The sequence below is a fragment of the Erythrolamprus reginae genome, chromosome 3 (assembly GCF_031021105.1).
Source record: "Erythrolamprus reginae isolate rEryReg1 chromosome 3, rEryReg1.hap1, whole genome shotgun sequence".
Lineage (NCBI taxonomy): Eukaryota > Metazoa > Chordata > Lepidosauria > Squamata > Dipsadidae > Erythrolamprus > Erythrolamprus reginae.
In genome coordinates, this window is record NC_091952.1 from 149,033,337 (window position 1) to 149,052,142 (window position 18,806).

Genomic DNA, 18,806 nt, shown 5'->3' on the forward strand with positions numbered 1-18,806 from the left:
TAAAAGGATAGGAAGATTTCCTTTGAGACTTTCATCCTTCATTCGAATGATTTGGATAACCTTGGGGTATTATTTAATAAGTGGCCAACAAAAAAACCAGAGATTGATTTCTTCTATGGAAGGCACAGGGTTTCGTAAAATTCCATCCTTGTTACTTGTTGAAAAGCTTAAGTTCTCCCCCTCCGCTTTTCTTCCCTCACTCTTTTTAATTCACAGGGTCATTAAGGTATTCCCCTATATACCTCTAATTGAAGGAACTCATGTTTGTTGAATCATGAGGAGTTGTAGAGCAGTGTTTCCCAACCTTGGCAACTTGAAGAGATCTGGACTTCAACTCCCAGAATTCCCCAGCCTGGGGAATTCTGGGAGTTGAAGTCCAGATCTCTTCAAGTTGCCAAGGTTGGGAAACACTGTTGTAGAGTATGCTTCTCCCAGGTTGCCTTTCAAGCTCACAAGCTCAGTATATGGATTAGCTCCATTGGACTGTCTAAAACAGAGTATTAAAACAGAGAATTTTGATTAAAAGAAAAGGCAGAACACGTTAAAAGAATAAAGTTAAATGCATGCTGTGTTCTGGATTTTTATTGCTTTTTACATATGATATTTACAACTTACCCAACCATACAGATTTATTATAAAGCTGTGGTTATACAGATTTATTATAAAGCTGTGGAATATGTCCTATTAATGTGTATGGTAAATATCTAAAGCTCAACTTTATATTCCCTTGAGAGTTTTAATAATATGAAGGTTGTTTGACAGACTGCCAACCAGGGAAGAGTTGGAACAGAGCCTTGTATCAACAAGAGCATATCTTCCTTCCTTCCTTCCTTCCTTCCTTCCTTCCTTCCTCCTCTTCCTTTTCCCATGAATAAACAGCTACTTTTTCACCGTCACATGTTTGTATAGTTGAATATCTGCAGATTTTTCTAGATGTACATACCACTCACAGTGGTAGGATTCAAATTTTTCTACTGCCCAGTTCTACGGTTGTGGCTTGGTGAGCATGGTGTGGTTTAGTGGGCATGGTAAGGGAAGGATACTGCAAAATCTCAATTTCCTTCCGATCAGCTGGGACTCAGGAAGCAGAGAATAGATGGGATTGGGGCCAGTCAGAGTGGTATGTTCCAAACTACTCAACATTTCTGCTACCAGTTTTCCAGAACTTGTTACTTGTTAGAACTTGTTGAATCCCACCTCTGATACCACAGGATAAAGCAGCAACTAAAATGTGTTCCCAAATGGTTGATTTTTTTTTTCTATTTTACTCTGTTAATCTTAAATCAGGGGGTAAAAGGAATGAAAACGAACCTGCCACTCTTCTCAGAAATCTTATCAAAATTCATTGAATATTTTAATTATTTGTAATAATGGCTTTTTATGGTACCTATTCTTTATCTCTCAACAAAGTCTGATTGCCTTTGTGCATCTGCAACCATATTTCTTCACTGTTTTACTGTTTGGAAGCATTCCACTGATTAGTTTATTGAAAGTTTACAATTATTTATCATACCAAACAGAAAATTATACTGCAGAAAAAAAAACACTAGAAAAGTGGTTCTACATTTTCGTTTCTTTTTCATTTTCTGGTTTTAATCAAGAGATATGGTTCAAACCAACAAACTAAATGGATATTAATCTGATGCTGCTTAGGACCCATACTTTCTGATGAAATGGACAAGATTTTTAATCGTGGTGTTGTAAAATTTAATTATATGTCCCACCAAAATAATAATTTTAATGATATTGTAAAATATTTTATCACCATTAATATACAGGAATTATAGAGAACTGAAACTTATATATTGAAAATATCTATGGGCATATAGACAGGCTGGGAATTGCATTCAATCTCAAACTGAAACCTATTGTCCTTTTATAGGATAGGCTAAGATGCAGGCTAGGAGTTGACATTCACTTTTTAAAACCCTGGTACATGAGGTTGCGGGTCTAAAGATTAAGGTTTTTAATGACAGGATCTTCTCCTTCCCCAGAATTTCTGGGAGATGTAGCACAATAAGAATACAGCTCACCTGTCTGGAACTCGTATTGCATATATCAGACATTAATACAATCGAGAGAGTCCAGAAATGTTTCACAAGAAAAGACCTTCACTCCTCCGCTCGCAACAAAATACCTTATTCCACCAGACTTGAAATACTGGGATTAGATAATTTACATCACCTCCAATTTGATTTAAATGTAGTTCACAAAATCATATACCCAAAAGTCCTTCTTGTAAATGACTACTTCACCTTCAACCACAGCAATACACAAGCATGTAATAGATTCAAACTAAATGTAAACCACTCCAAACTCGACTGCAGAAAATACAACTTCAGCAATAGAGTGATCAATGCCTGGAATGCACTACCTGACTCTGTGGTTTGTTCCCCAAACTTCAAAAACTTTAACTTTAAGATTGTCTACAGTCGACAGCTCCCTGTTTCTAAGAGTGCTGTAAGGGGCGTGCATAAGTGCACTGTGTGCCTACCGTCCCTGTCCTACTGTCCTATTGTAATCTTTATCGGGGGTTTTTTGCTTATGTTATGTTTATACAAACTACTACTATCATATACATATTGGACAAATAAATAAATAATAAATAAATTTCAGTATGAAAGTATGGAAAGAAAACCAAAGGACATAGTCGTAGTAGTTGGTATTGTTATTTTTATGCCGCTTTACTCAGTTATATTTGTTCCAATTTTCTGTGCCCTTTCACTGGAGGTTTTCAAGAAGAGGTTAGACAACCACTTGCTGTCAGCGTTCTAAATAGCATCTGAGAAATAAAACAAGTCCCAGTCCAATTCTCTCAATCAGAGCTTGATTTATTAACAGAACCATGTTAGCTACTCCATTGTCATTCCGAACAATGTCATTGTCATTCTGAGTACTTCCCAGAATCCCACCTAGGTTAAGGTTCATCTTACATCCCCCACACCCACAAGTTCATCACGAGAGCCAGTCTGTGTGCAGGGGCTTATCAACTTCCTCTTCTCTTCAGTTGAGGCAGAACAAACGGTGGCCTTGGCTTGGAGAAAGGAATCTTTGGTTGTGTCTAGTAACTTTCCCCTCTGACTACTCACTACCCCTCCCATCCCCCCTTGTGTTGTGTCAGGCTGAACTCTCTAACTCCACATGAAGACTTCGGCCTGACACTTGCCTGGTTTTGGTATAAGGTCACCTGCCTGAGCAGTTGGTTGGACTAAAAGTCCTCCATCCTGCTGGTCATTCTATGTTTTATGTTTATTTTTTGTTTGTTTACTCTGCTAGTCTTTTTGCAAGTAATTGATGGCTGGCTTTGCTATGTCTTCTAATAATTTTGTACAGATAATTTATTTCCCAAATTATCACTTTGTTGCCTTCATTAAAATAATGAGTCCGTTTTGGAGTGACCAGCATATAAATGCAACAAATAAACAAATAAACTAACATTGTTTATTGTACCTCGTGATTCTTGACAAATGTATATGTTCTCTTATGTACCCTGGAAGCATACGCACCAAAACAAATTCCTGTGTGTCCAATCACACTTGGCCAATAAAGAATTCTATCTATTTCTTATTACTGAACTGTTGTATCAATATCATGGATCCAAAAATCCTGACAACCTGGTTGAAAGGGAAAACCTGATTTTTTAAAAAAGCTTAATTCAGGTGACAACCCCCCCTATTTTATTCTAACTATTTTATAAGTGAATGAGAGGGGACATCTCCCTGTTTAAGAACAGATGGCAAGATAACCTGTGTCAACAGAGACACCATCCAATAAAGGGAGTGGTAGAGTGAAGTTTGTCTGGAGGGATCTGGCAGATTTGTGCTGTATTCCCAACAACTTGCTGAAGAGAATATTTGTAGTTTGTAATCCATGAGAATTATCCTTTGAAACTAATACAGAGTGAAAATAGACTGCAGTGAGGAAGTAATTCCAGATAGGAGCAATTAAGAAGAACTAATATAAATTGTCTTCTCTGTCCTTTAATGACTACCCTTGACAGATAAAATGAAATTATTAGATTGTTCTAGCAAAAGAAAATAGGCTTTGGCTGCATGCCAAATAGACACTAGTTTTCTTATTTTATAAACAGGCTCTTGGGTCTTGCAAAAGACAAGTTAACCAATTTCAAATGTTTTTTAATAATAATTGTCTATTAAACTGAGTGCTCATAAAAGTACAAGCACAAATCCAGGCTCGCATCCTTTAATTAAAGATGTGGCCTTTTGTTTCAGAATAACAGAAAGCTACTGCATCTCCCAAGTCCAGCCTTTTTCATACGCAAAAAGCAATAGTATTTGAAATCTGTCCAAGGATTTATATATTATTTATTTATTTTTATTTATTTATTTTGTCCAATACACAATACATATTGAAGAGAATAGACATGAAGTATTGTATATAAAGAAAAGATATAAAAATAGAGAAGTTATATGAAAGGAAGAAAAGATATATGATATATGAGATAAGGAGAGACAATTGGACAGGGGATGAAAGGCACACTAGTGCACTTATGCACGCCCCTTAGATAGTCTAAGGGAGAAATGTTGGAGGCTAGGGGTTGACACTACTGAGTCCGGTAATGAGTTCCACGCTTCGACAACTCGATTGCTAAAGTCATATTTTTTACAGTCAAGCTTGGAGCGATTAATATTAAGTTTGAATTTGTTGCGTGCTCTTGTGTTGTTGCGCTTGAAGTCATTGACAGGCAGGACGTTGCAGCATATTATTTTGTGGGCAATACTTAGATCGTGTTTTAGGCGTTGTAGTTCTAAGCTTTCTAGACCTAGGATTGATAGTCTGCTTTCGTAGGGCATTCTGTTTCGAAAGGTGGTTCCACCGGGATTTGAACCCCGATCGGCAGATTCAAAGTCAAGAGAACTAACAATTACGCTATAGAATTAATATTTCTTTCAGTTGGAGGTCCTGATTATAGCAACTTCTTGCATGTAAAAACAAGAGTTTTGAACAATGTATAATGGAAATAGAAAACTGACTAATGATATACTTGACTCTTTATCAAATTTGAGAACAGATGGAAATGTTTTTTTAAAGTACAGAGCAACATATTTAAAATTTGCATTTTCAGTCAAAAACCTGCAACTAACGCCCAGTTTGATTCTATTAGGTCTGTGGTAGTAGTAGGTTTCACTTACCTTCGCTATCAGTTCAGAACTGTGAATGCACGTATGCGCATGCTTCACTCATGCACAGGACTTCTACACATGCGCAGTTCGACCGTGATGCCTTCCTGGCAAGTGGGCAGAGCCTCTCACTGCTGCCACTACCATTTCACCTGATACGGGGCGAATGGATAGCAACCCACCATTAGTCTGTGGCATGTGTTGTGACATTTGGAAGTTATGCAAAAAATCCTATCTAAATAAATAGACAAAAGTGCATTTTCCTACAGAGTAACTGAAATAAATACAATTGGGGGCGAGGTGGGGGAAGTATTTAGTCAGCCATCAATTGTGCAAGTTCTCCCATTTTAAAAGATGAGAGATGCCTGTAATTGACATCATAGGCAGATGTCAACTATGAGAGACAACATGAGAAAATACATCCAGAAAATCATATTGGACTCTTCTCGTGAAATATCTCTGGACTCACTCAATTGTATTAATGTCCAATATGCAGTGCGGGTTCCAGACAGATGAACTGTATTCAAGAATTGGTCTAGCAAAAATTTTGTATACTTTAATCTGTAGTTCAATATTACCAGAGAAGAGGCTGCACTAGATTAGGTTCACAATTTTTAATGCCTTTTTGTCAATGCGTTTACAGTGAGCTCTGGCACTTAGTTCATTTGAGATGAGTACTCCAAGGTCCTTAACAGAATCATCTAAGAAATCGTATCTGCCCAGGTTGAATTTTGTGTTCTGATTTTTTTTGCCAATGTGTGAGACAGAGCATTTGTTGGTTGAAATTTGGAGTTGCCAATTGTTTGACCATTCTAACAGATAGCCAAAGTCTTTTTGTAGAGTAACAGCATTGTTGGAGGTGTTGAATAGCTTTGCATCATCAGCGAAGAGAACACTGTTGCTTATAATATGATTTTAATAGGATTTTTAAGCCAGCACAAGCCCAGGATAGCAAGAATTTAAATGGCAAATATAATATGTTCATAGGACGGGTGTCAGAATAAAAAATGGAGGGAATAACACTAAGGCTGTGAGTTAAGAGTTAAACTGCTAAATATAGGTATCCCCTAGCATTCAGAATGAAAAGAAGCTGCAGAAATGCTGCATCCTTCTGCATCCCTATTTTCATAAAGCCACCATTTCTTTCAAGGCCTTTAGATTTGATTTGCGGGAATTGCAATTTGTTTTTTTCTGTTAAGGGGGTATTCTGCCATGATGATTTTTTTCCTCCTGATGGGAAACTAGAAAGGTGGCAGGTTGTTGGAGGAATTACTGTTTGGTGAAAAGCATAATATATGCATATGCCCTTCAACCAAGCGTTTGCTCAAATGTACTCTTTCGCATGCACGCTTAAGCTTTTAAATAAAGGCAATTTATTTTCCATTAAATTGAATGAGAATCGTCTGGAGAAAAAAAAAAGAAATATTGACATAGTTCTTAAGCTAGCTTGGAATTCTGGAGGTAAATTTTTTGTCATATACATTTTTTTAAAAGGCTAAAAAAGACAAGAACTAACTTTTTAAAAAAACATGTAGTTTATTATATAAAAGTTCTATGTAAACATACTCTTCTTATATGATGTAAAGGCTTCTTAATTATTTGCACGAAAGGCTCCTTTACTATCACCTTGCACCTCGAATGTTGGATTTGACTAGTTGAGCCTTCCAGATTTTTTCCTTAGGTCTACAGAATATTATTATATAATATAGACCTAATATAATATTATATTATTCCTCTTCAGATTGTCATCATTGATTTTCAACATTCATTATGTTACTCTCTGTTTCCCCAAAATAAATGGGTTTTCCTTCAAAATCCATAATATTACCAACTTTGTATTTCATTGAAAACCTAACTTGCACTCCTTCAGATGGGAGGTGGGAGAGACAGTTTTCATGGAATGGAATTCTCATCAAGCCCCTCTTCCCTATGCCGATCACCAACTCCAGCATTGCATTTCAGTCTGAAATAAGGGCATTGCAGCCAATTGTTCTAATCTTCTTCACCCAATATTGAGTTAATATATTGTTCATGGAACTACCAATAATCTGGTAGAAGGATACATCCTAATGTTTGAATCACTTAATTTGAGCAATCTAAAGGAACTGAAATATTTGAATGCATCTTCCCAGTGGGACAAAGGGGGGTCCGTCAACAAGCTTTGATGACTAGGAATGAACAGTAAAAGGATGTCACAGCCAGAATCATAAACTCTGACAGACAGTGCTACACTTTGCCAACCCTAATAGCAATAACCATGGTCCTGCCACAACAAACATTTTCAGAGCTAAGGTCATTATCCATCTGTTATATGGCATGCAGATTTGTTGCTGCTATGACTCATGCTCAATTAAAGCAATTTTATATAAATTTTTGAGAACTCTGCTGTGGGTTCCTCATTGTGTATCAAATATCTTCCTGAGATTGAAATCCAACATAATTTCCATGAAGACTCATATGTGGTTTTGCCGCTTGAAATACAGGATTAAAGTACTTATTTTTGGCAGCATTTTGGTCACCTTGACCTTGCAAGATTATTTTATATCCTCATAGAAGTCAAGCTTCATCACAGACATAAAACATAATGAACTATCAACCCATAGCGGACTACCATAGTGGACTATCTATCCTCAGAGAGTTTGGTCTAAGGAGAATCACAGGGCCCTGATATATGGCATGACCTAAGCAAATCCCCAACATTATATTCAATTCAATTCAATTCATTCAATTTGGCACTGCCCAACTCCACTGTCTCTGGGCAGCTTAAAAATTAATATGAAATAAAGTAAAAAAATGCAATAAAGATAAAAATAGAACAAGTGGGAAAATATAGCCAATAAGACCCACTCATGCAAACATACCCAACAGGGTGCCTGCAACTACTTCAGCCCAAAGCCTTGGGAAAGCAGTCAGTTTTTTATGCCTTTCTGGAATGTTAGCAGGGTGGGAGCCACATGAACTTTCATGTGGGGAACCTTATTCTAGAGAGCTATGACAGATGAGGCACCCTTCCAGGATCTTGAGAAGCAATACTGTTGGATCAAAGGGACCCAGAATGTACCAACGTTTCAGCCAGGAAGATGTTAGTGATGGCAAACATTTTTTGGTTTGTGTGCCAAAAGGGGGGACACCCATATTTCCATGTGCCTCCCCCCGTGCATGCACATGTGACACCACCACCCCACTCCTGGCACATAATAGCACACCCATTCTCTGCTCTCTCCGGGCTTCCTACCCCTGGAGATTCTTTGGAGGCAGAAAATAGTCCATTTGCCAACTTCCAGTTGGACCAGAAGGCCTGTTGTTTTGCTTTCCCCAAGCTCCAAAGCCTTTTTAGGAGGCGAGGGGGGGGGGTGGCCTTCCCCATCCCTCTGGAGTCCCTCAGGAGGCTAGCAATGGCCTATTTCAAGTTGGGAAATTGGCTATTTCTGGCCTCTGCAAGACCTCTGTGGGGGCGGGGAAGCCCATATTCACCTCCCCATGATCCTAGAAAGCCTCTGGAGCTTGGGGAGAGCAAAAAATGGGTTTTCCTCACCTCCCCCGGAGGCTAGAAACAGCCTGTTTCCCAAATCCCAGTGGGCCCAGAAGGCCTGAAAATCAGTTGACCTGAGCTTACACGTCCACCGATATGGATCCGTGTGCCACGAGTGGTATGTGTGCCATAGGTTCGACATCACTGCTATAGGAGATAAGCTAGTAATGAATAAATTTTACAGGTCATAACCCAACTTTGAATTGCATTCACAACCACGCTGGCAATCAATTCAGCTCCCAAAGCTGGCATATCACATGAACTCGTACCCACCGCTGCCTGAGCTGCCGTACTCTGGACCATGTGAAGCTTCCAAGTAGTCTTGCAGGGCAGCTCTACATATAGATAGTTAGTATTTTGAGCTGTGAGGGGACTAAGGCATGAACTGAGTAACTGTCTGAAGGGCCTGCCAATCCAGGAAAGAGCACGATTAGTATTTTGCTGAGATATGTAAAAGCTTTCCTTGACAAAGATGCCACCAGCTCATTGAGCAGTAAATGTGAGTCTAGAAGGCCCCTCAGTTTGTGCACAATTGGAGAAGTTAAATTTCCTCAAAGGTTAAAGATGGAGTATTTCAAAATGATCTTCATAAGATTGTCAGAGTTGGTTCCTCCCCATCCAGGTGCATACATCTTCCAAGCAATGAGATAGAACTTTGAGATCTTGGTTTGGCCATTATGGGGTGCAAAAATATAACTGGGAATCATCAGCACCCTGATGGTACTGAACATAAACCTGTATATTACCTTGCCCAGAAGTTTTGTGTCAGAGGTTAAATAGGAGAGGTGAAAGAAAGTCAAGTTCTATGGCACTCCCACTAAGGAGTGATTCCCTCCCCCACATCCAACATTGACTGGATCCTGAATGGAGAAAGACCTCCATAATACAATATCTTCAACTCCCAACTGTTAGAGCTGCTATGGAGCAGGACTGTTTAGCAGGTTATTCTCTATACCAACTATTTAGCCGCACACCCTCGTATATGAGATTCCTTTTTTGTAGATATTTGAGTCAATAACATATATCTTCATGAAAGACAGACTTTGCCTCTGCCTGAAGGTAGAACTTGGCTCCTATGTGCTCCTATGTTCTTCTTTCTAGGTGGCATGTGCAACTGATCAATAATGCCCTTTTTTATCTTATTCAGAAAAGGTTCTCCTGAGCATCAGGTCACCAGGCAGTTCTGAGAAGAGCCAATCTTAATTTGTTGCAGCTGCCATCACTATGTGGACACCCAACATTCAAAAACCTTGATAATTTTAATGCTTATACATTTGTTTCTAGTCTGTACCTCAGCTACTCCGAGCCTTTTTCCCCCCATTATGGCTCCTTCGATTTTTGATGTAAAATTAAAAAAAGAGAGAAAGGACTGGAGACCCTGGAGTTTGTATACTCATTATTTAAGACTGAATTCCTTCTCTTTCTGCTCCAGACAATACTGTATATATTATATAGATTTGCAATGATGCAGACAATTACAGCAATTAAGATTTTTAACATATAATATTTTCCTCATCCTTCTCCAATAACATAGTCTTTCTGATTTATTTACCTTTTTTTTTGTATTCTACCAGATATAGACAAAACAGATGCTAATATTTTACTATATTTTGCCAAAGGATTCTTGTTCATTCGCAAATGACATAAGTTCAGATGTCCTGGGGGCAAGATCTGCAAATGGGCACATTCAGTTTTTGGCTGGAGAAGAGCAGCATTTGGCAGTTTCTGCAAGCTCTATATTTACAGTGCTGTATGATGATTGTAATGCTTTAATATAATGGACTATCAACATGCTTATGAAAGCACTGGGAGTATCAGCATAGATGCAAAGCAGACAATTTTTAAAGTGTTCTGATTTCAGTCTTATTAAGTCTTGAAAAACAGTTATCTTGGAAGCACATGATGCTTTGGCTAAAAAGAAAGAAAAGAGTGTCGCCACATAGCATCTTAGCTCAGAAATTGTTTCAGTAAATGAAATTCTGTTCCATCAGTTCTGCACATAAAATGACATTCTATCCATGCCTTTGGCAATTTTTTTCTCTGGTTAAATTTTGTAACAACAATAACAACAAAAAAAAGCTTCTGGATAAATGGAAATTAATTGTCATATGTCTATTCCATACAAACTACTTTAGTACTTGTACAGGGAATTACTTTCACTTCAATATTTTATACATTGTCCAGCAAAGTTGTCCCAGATAAAAATTAATTAAAAGAACTACGGTAATTTATATATATATAAATTTAAATGTCATTTTAACTCAAACAATAAAGCTAAGTAATTTGCAACTGCTAATAAAATTATTTTCAGTGATGATGGAGGAAAAGAAGAAAATTTTATATTTGCTAAGAATGAACCTGCAAGAAATAGAATAGAATTTACTTGTAAAAAACAGACCTAAGTGGAGATATTTTGAAAAAAAAATGTGTCTGTGTTCACCATTTCTTTTTGCTTTTTTTAAATTTAAAAGAAGAGAAGGAAAAATTTTGGACCCGCATGATTTGTGTGAATCAACTCATCCACTTGAAAGTCAATGCTGCAAGCAAAAATGTTCCTGTGGCTATTGCTTAAATTCAGTGCCAGCACTTTTCGTATTTTTGTATTTGTTTAGTAACTCTATAAAATTACAATTAAATTATATTCAATGTTGAGCAATGGTGTGTATCAGTTCCTTACAAAGTTTTTGCCTGTTGCTGACCCCTAGTGTTTGATTCATAACATTGCCAATTCTTCAACTGCTCTAATCTCACCATCAGGAATTTGTTATGAAGTTGTGGTTAGTCTTGCCGCTGTTATGAAGTACAGTTTTCTTTTAAAAAGCACAACATCCATTTTTTCATATGATTGTGATTAGACAGCCTTTAAATAAGCAGAATGTGACAGACACTGTGACTCGTATTCAGATGAACTGTACCTTATTTTATTTTATTTTGGCTGAAAAATGAATGTTTAATTGCAGAGCATTTAATGCAGGGAAAGGCATATGCAAAATAGGTCAGAGAGCATGAGGATACCCTGCTATGTTGGGCTTTATCAACCTTTCATAATGAAATTTAACAAAAACAGACAAAAATTGAAACAAGACTAGGTCATTTCCTCCCCAAGGGGCCTCCCGCTCCTGTTCTGTTGTCAATTAGCTTATTTGTTGTGGGCCTGGCCCTTAAAGAAAAGATGGGTGGATGAATGCCTAACATTGCCTTTTCCACCTCAGGCACTTTCCAGAGATATATGGATAGATGTGAGAAGTTCTAGAATTCTCTAGCTAGCACAGTAATTAATGAAAATTCTAGGAATGAATAGCTACCTAGCCACCATAATCTAGAGGTTACTCAAATCGGGGTGGTGGGTGGGTGGGGAGATTGGTCAAAGTGATATTTTCAGGAAGTCACACAAATTCTGGGAATTGTTAAAGTGCTGAACCACTGGGGCTTGGAATTTCCAGAATATTTTAGCCTATTCTGGTCAGGCTGGAAACTGAAGTGAATTTCAATTCACAAGAACTTAATGTGGAGCTACCTATTGAGCAAAGCATAGTCCAGGATGGTGTTAAGTATTGCAATTGACAAGTGAGATAACAATGAAGTGGTTGTATATATTACTTGATTCTTTTTTGGGGGGGTGTATAAATTTTTATTGTTTTTCCATACCTTACAGAGATTCAAATTCATACACCTCAAATTAGAATACAATACAATATAATACCAAGTGTCAAATTCTTAATCCAAATTTCCTAATTATTTATCCAATTTATTCTGGTACATATCATTCATCCTGTGCTGCCTCCTTTTCAAATCCTACCATCTGGATTTCAGATATTCTCCTTCGCCCTGATTTGAATTCAAAGTACCTTTAGCTATCTCAATTTTTCATGGCTATTTGCTGTTTGTCTACCAAAACTGTGCCATCGTGCTACAATCCATTTCTTATATTCTTAAATTCATTCTTACTTTTTGAAAACCCTTATCTTATCGTAACTGCCCCTAACAAAAGAAATTTCCAAATTTACTTCTCTTTATTTCCCAGGAAGGAAAGAAAAGATAACCATACATATCAAATCTTAAACTAATTATAACAATATCAATATACATAGAAGGAAAAGTTGTGTTTTAAAAATTTTAAAAATGTATTTCCTATTCGTTTCATTCCTTTCGTTTCTTTCATTATATCAATATATCATTTCTGCTTTAACAAATCATAATAATTATATATCGTATTACTGAACTTTTTTTTAAAAAAAAATCAATAATTTTTCCTAATCTATATATCTTCCACTGTCGTTCTTAGTGTAATGATCTTCCCTAACCTATAGGTTCCACTGCCAAGACCAGTGTAATTATCTTCCCTATTCTATGTGTCACTGTCATAGCAGTGCAATAATCTTCCCTATTCTAATTGCTTTCACTGCCAATTGCAGTGCGATAATCTTCCCTAATCTATATATTTCCCTAATCTATGTATTATCCATGTACCTTCCACTATCGAACTCAGTGTAAATAATCTTCTTTAATCTACTAGATTCAGCTTTTCCCTACTCCATCCATTTTTACTATCATACCCATATTAATCCTCCTTTAATAATCCCTTTTCCCTTTCCTCCTATTATTTATCAGTGTAAATCACATAATGAATTTCAAATAATTCAAATAATCAGTAAATAATAAATTTATAGTTCAAATAATCAATGGAAACTATCAAAAGTGGAATCATAACTATAATCACAACCATTTTTGAATTTCTCATCCATAATAATCATAATCATGACCTTTTTCAATTTTCTTATTCATAACAATTCTTAACCATTTCAATTTCCCCTCCTAATTCCATCATTCCATTTTAATTTTTTTTATCTCTAATTTTCTTTTCGGTAAATAACTCCAATAAAATTAAATCATTAATAATTACAATTCATTTAGTTCTATAGTCAATTGTTTTTATAATTTATAACTTTATAAGGAAAAACTCAGTCCTTTCCTTTTCTTTGGAGTACTAGTATCTTCTGCAGTCTTCTGAGTTTTCAATGTCAAAGTTCTTAAAATATCTCAAACCTCCTTTCAAATTGCATTATCCAGTATGTTTTCAAACAATTAAATTCGAATCTGATCAAACACTTGTAAGAGCTCATACAAAGTGGCACTCAAGGTGGCAAGATGCGCTTATCATGCTGCTTTGATTGCATCAGCGGAATACCGCTCAGTTGCTATGTTTAGGGTGATCCACTCCCTTCTTAATGGGGGGGGGGGTAGGTTGTTTGGGAGCCCCTGCAGAGCAGTGACGAGGATTTTAACTCATTGTCAACCTGCGCTTGCTGCTGCATTCTTTCGCTTGGTTGTCATAGAGACGGGGAGGGGTAGATATCAAGGGGGGTTGGGAAGTGTGCCATTTTTCCTCAGACTTTGCTTTGCTTTCGATGCTTCAAGTTCTGATTTTCATAAATTCACTTTGAACCTTAAACAAAAGGACTCTGAGTTTTATTTTGTCTGAATTCTGACTGGCAGCCTTGACACTCATTTTTCATTGATAAAGTCGCTCAGATCCGGACAGACCTCGACTTTGATTGGATAGCAGTGTCGACTGACACAGAGTGACTGGGGCCCGTCCTTGTCCATCTGTCAGGGAGGAGTTTGACCTGGTGATACCTGATGAAGTGGACAAGGCCACTGGAGCTGTGACTTCCGCCACCTGTCTACTGGATCCATGTCCCTCTTGGTTGGTTTTGGCCAGCAAAGAGGTGACACGGAGCTGGGTCCAGGAGATTGCCAATGCTTCTTTGAGGGGGGGGTCCTTCCCGGCTCCCTACAAGGAGGCACTTGTGCGCCCCCTCCTCAAGAAGCCTTCCCTGGACCCAGCCGTACTTAATAACTATCGTCCCATCTCCAACCTTCCCTTTATGATGAAGGTTGTTGAGAAGGTGGTGGCGCTCCAGCTCCAGTGGTCCTTGGAAGAAGCCGATTATCTAGGCCATCAGCAGTTGGGATTCAGGCCTGGCTACAGCGCGGAAATTGCTATGGTCGCGCTGATGGATGATCTCTGGCGGGCCCAGGAAAGGGGTTTATCCTCTGTCCTGGTGCTTCTTGACCTCTCAGTGGCTTTCGATACCATCAACCATGGTATCCTTTTGTGCTGTCTGGAGGGGTTGGGAGTGGGAGTCACTGTCTTGCAGGGGTTCTCCTCCTACCTCTCTGGTTGGTTGCAGTCAGTGTTAGTGGGGGGTCAGAGGTCGACCTCTAGGTTGCTCACTTGTGGGGTGCCTCAGGGGTCGGTCCTCTCCCCCCTGCTATTTAATATTTAAATGAAACCGCTTGGTGAGATCATCCAAGGGCATGGGGTGAGGTATCATCAGTATACTGATGATACCCAGTTATACATCTCCACCCCATGCCCAGTCGGTGAAGCAGTGGAAGTGATGTGCCGGTGCTTGGAGGCTGTTGGTGTCTGGATGGGTGTCAACAGGCTTAAACTCAACCTTGACAAGACAGAGTGGCTGTGGGTTTTGCCTCCCAAGGACAATCCCATCTGTCCGTCAATTACCCTGGAGGGGGGAATTATTGACCCCCTCAGGGAGGTTCCACAACTTGGGCATCCTCCTCAATCCGTCGCTAACATCTTTCGGCTGTGGCGAGGGGGGCGTTTGCCCAGGTTCGCCTGGTGCACCAGTTGTGGGCCTATTTGGACAGGGAGTCACTGCTCACAGTTACTAATTAATTAATTAATTAATTAATTAATTAATTAATTAGATTTGTATGCCGCCCCTCTCTGTAGACTTGGGGCGACTAACAACAATAATAAAACAGCATATAACAAATCTAATATTTAAAATAACTAAAAAGCCCTTATTAAAAACCAAACATACCCACAAACATACCATGCATAAATTGTATGGGGGGGAAGGAATATCTCAATTCCCCCACACCTGATGAAAGAGGTGTGTTTTAAGGAGCTTACAAAAGGTGAGGAAGGTGGGGGCAATTCTGATCTCTGGGGGGAGCTGGTTCCAAAGGATCGGGGCTGCCACAGAGAAGGCTCTTCCTCTAGGTTCCGCCAGATGACATTGTTTACTTGACGGGACCCGGAGAAGGCCAACTCTGTGGGACCTAACTGGTCGCTGGGATTCATGCGGCAGAAGGCAGTCCCGGAGGTATTCTGGTCCGATGCCATGAAGGGCTTTATAGGTCATAATCAACACTTTGAATTGTGACCAGAAACTGTGGAGTGTTGGTGTGACATGGGCATACTCATGCCCTCATCACCTCCAGACTTGACTACTACAATGCTCTCTACATAGGACTACCTTTGAAAAGTGTTCAGAAACTTCAGATCGTACAGAATGCGGCCGTGAGAGCAATCATGGGCGTCCCTAGGTATGCCCATGTCTCATCAACACTCCACGGCCTGCACTGGCTATCAATCAGTTTCCGGTCACAATTAAAAGTGTTGGTTATGACCTATAAAGCCCTACATGGCATCGGACCAGAATACCTACGGGACTGCCTTCTGCCGCATGAATACCAGCGGCCGATTAGGTCCCACAGAGTTGGCCTTTTCCAGGTTCTGTTGACTATGTCGGTTGGCGGGACTCAGGGGAAGAGATTTCTCTGTGGTGGCCCCGGCCCCCTGGAATCAACTCCCTCCGAAGATTCGAACAGCCGCCACCCTCCTCGCTTTCCGTAAAATGCTGAAGACTCACCTCTGTCGTCAGGCATGGGGATGATTACCTCCCCCCTTCGTTGTGTTTTCTGATCTCTGTATTATGATTAACTGGATTGAATGTGTACGATTGTGTAGTTGGTGATTTTATGACACTGGTTATTTTATATTAATGTTTTTAAATTTATTTTTAAATTTTATTATTAGATTTGTAATATACAGTATTGTATTATTGCTATGTTGTGAGCCACCCTGAGTCTTCGGAGAGGGGCGCCATGCAAATCTAATATAATAATAATAATAATAATAATAATAATAATAATAATAATAATAATAATAATAATCTTGAATAGTTTCTTCCTTCCAGCCCACAGCTGATAACCCGTCTATTCATATAGAAAAACAACTAATGTGAAAGCCAAACAAGTGTTTCCAAGCCAAATACAGTACATAGGTTAGCTGCTATATTTCCTCCAACCACTAGGTGGCACTAAATAACAAGTTTGTTCAAATCCTCCCCTATTTTTGCATTTCTGCTTCCTCTTTCATATGTGTAAATGGGAGGGGGGGGAAAACAGAATAGCCTCCACAGCAAAAATTTAAAGGGTCCCAATTAAAAAAAAAAAAGCCCAACAAATTTAAAAATGATTAAGAATCTTGAAAATCCAGTCCTGGGCAATTGCTACTTTCAAAAGCCATCGCCCTTTGCCTTGTTGCAAGAACAGCTGCTTCCTGCCTCCATTTTGGGCTGTTTTACCTCCGTTGGAATCAAATCATGCAGAAAAAAAAATCCAAAATCCCTTCGGCAGCCTCAACTTATCAACACAGTTTTAAATCCCTCCTTTCGCTGTAAGTAAATAACACCTCCAGCTCATTCCAGATGTTACCAATCATCTATCCATCCCAGCGTTGTGTTGTCTCCGTGGCTGTGTCTGCTCAGGCATGGCTGCCTGTCCGGCTTCACACCACAGCCGGTGTGAGACCAGGCCAGCTCGTCTAGTGGGGCATGCCAGCCCCTACTAGACCCCTGGAAGCATCCCATGCATCATCTTCCCTTCAGGAAGGATCCAATCTGGTCCAAAAGGGCCAGAACCCCCAGGCAGTGGGGATTCAGAACCTTTCCCAGGGAAAGGAAAGGTTCCTGCTGCCGCAGCCATCAGACCCCACCCCTCTCTCTCGCGCTTCTCGGCCTTTTGGCTAAGATCAAATGTTCTTATCAGTTTAATAAATATTACTTGATTCTTGATTCACATCCTATGTCTGTCATAGGGAAGTGGTGTTTGCTGAAACCCTAACTATAACATTCAAGGGATAGGCATATTTAAACAGCTTTTAAACAGCATTTAATGCAGAATAGAGCTTCAGTTCTGCAATTTCTTGGATTCTGTTAATAATAATAATAATAATAATAATAATAATAATAATAATAATAATAATAATAATAATAATAATAATAATAATAATTTATTAGATTTGTATGCCACCCCTCTCCGTAGCCATTGTGGGGATGTGGTCAGCAAATGAAAGTTGATATTGAAATTGCAATTTGTTCTATCTTCATAAATCTAATATTGTTTTATAACCAGAAAGGAAATCAAACATTACAACAAGTTAGTGATGGTAAATCTGTGGAAGTAAAGTTGCTGTGTTGAATGTATACTGATTGTTCTTTTTTAAATTGTAGGCAAGTAGCAATCTAAGTTACCAAGTCATTGCTCTGAGTAATGTAGTAGTTTCAAACTGGAATTTGGAAATTCTTCTCTTCTGCTATTTATTCTATTCCCCATTTCTTTTAAAAATGTCTATATTAAGAATATGTAGATAAGATATCTAGTCTACGGAGAGAGGCGGCATACAAATCTAATACATAAAATAAATAAATAAATATTTCCATGTTATAACACTGAGCCAAATTTTAAATCAAACCAAATTGAATTGTTTTGAACAGAGTTGTGGTTCTCAAAAGTAAAGTAAGGTAAAGTAGTTCTCCCAGAAGACCAAGATCATACTAGTTCCTTCCAGGGTTCAGTGAGTAATTTTATACTTCATAAGTCTGTACTAAGTCAGACAATAAATCTTGAAAAATGCTCTCTTGCTTCCACTTTGCCATATATGGAAGGCATATTTTATAGGTAAGGAATGGCTGTCAATCCATCCTTTAAAACAGAGAAGACTATATTGGCCATTTGTGTACAGTGCTTCACAGGAGACTCTTGTTGAGTCTTATGGAATGTGTGTCTGTACTTTATTCTCTGTTCTCTATTCTTCCTTGGGTAAGAACAAAGAAAGTGACTTTTTAAATGATTTAAAAAGGATTTATTGTTGTTATCTGTACACTGCCAGAATTTACCCTTCCATATATCCTTCCACTCAATCATCATTCTTATAATCCATTCTTATTTAATTTTTCTAATTATTTCCTCAAAATAATTCATTTTTTCCTCAATATTATTCATATATGCCCTAAAAACACAAGGGCCATTTTTCT